Source organism: Penaeus monodon, chromosome 30 (genome assembly GCF_015228065.2).
Source record: "Penaeus monodon isolate SGIC_2016 chromosome 30, NSTDA_Pmon_1, whole genome shotgun sequence".
In the NCBI taxonomy this organism is placed as follows: Eukaryota; Metazoa; Arthropoda; class Malacostraca; order Decapoda; family Penaeidae; genus Penaeus; species Penaeus monodon.
Genome location: NC_051415.1, coordinates 13971498 through 13971850, shown reverse-complemented (window position 1 = coordinate 13971850; position 353 = coordinate 13971498). Strand labels below are relative to the sequence as shown.

At 38.0% G+C, this 353-nt stretch overlaps 1 protein-coding gene across 1 annotated transcript in view; it reads left to right on the top strand.

Annotated features, from left to right (window-relative positions):
- Nucleotides 1-242, top strand: part of LOC119592533 — a gene marked incomplete in the record, with an annotated part of 11139 nt that extends 10897 nt beyond the window's left edge. Inside the window, 1 exon segment of the mRNA XM_037941393.1 lies at nt 1-242.
- Nucleotides 243-353: the final 111 nt, after the last annotated feature.

Below are 353 nucleotides of genomic sequence, written 5' to 3'. Positions count from 1 at the left end.
AACTGTGCCTTGTAATTTGATATACCTGTATACAATTGGAGGGATTTAGTGATGCATGTTTACAGGACTTTGTCTCTGTTTTGGCAGGACTTGTAGCATGTCAGAGGGAGGTATGTGACCTCACTGCATCTCCCCTTGCACCAGTGTCTTGAAGTCAAAATAGTAGTGGAAACACTGTTTTTTATTCTATTTATATTATTTTTACACCATGTTTTGAGAATATCTGAGATAACCGAAGCAGTTCCAATACCTTTAAATATATTCCCTTTTCCCTGCCTGTGTAAAGGCATATACACCTATAGATACTACTGAGTCTGAAGCTGTCAGTAGTTATTGCTGTGCTTTTGATAGAG